The following is a 431-nucleotide window of genomic DNA, read 5'->3' as shown; positions in this document are numbered from 1 at the left end:
AAACATTGTAGTTCAGCTTGGAGAAATTATCCGTCTACCGAAACTCTATGGCAATAGAAGTTGTTTTCACCATCATGAGAAATAAAATTTATAAAATGTGCAGTCAACCATTCTCTATCAACGATCCTTTAATTTTATGACTGACATCTGTACGTGGAGCCTGAACTCACAAATTAATTCTTACATCGCTGTTTTTTGCGTGACCTTGTGAATTTTTCATATCAGCTCAAGAGACAACTTAAGAGCTGTCAATAAACTCCAAACCATTTTAGTCCAATCAGTCTATTATTCCACTCTAATCGCTAGCTTAAAATCCTCATTATCCTGGGTTAGCACTCCTATGGCTTATACGCCCATGTAATGTACAGTTAATTCCACATACACTCCACGGAGACGCTGCCTGCTAGCCTTTCTTATCATCACAAATTTTC

Source organism: Eucyclogobius newberryi, unplaced genomic scaffold (genome assembly GCF_026437365.1).
Source record: "Eucyclogobius newberryi isolate DKJ021-1_F unplaced genomic scaffold, fEucNew1.0.hap1 SCAF_1, whole genome shotgun sequence".
In the NCBI taxonomy this organism is placed as follows: Eukaryota; Metazoa; Chordata; class Actinopteri; order Gobiiformes; family Gobiidae; genus Eucyclogobius; species Eucyclogobius newberryi.
This window is presented reverse-complemented; position numbering follows the sequence as displayed.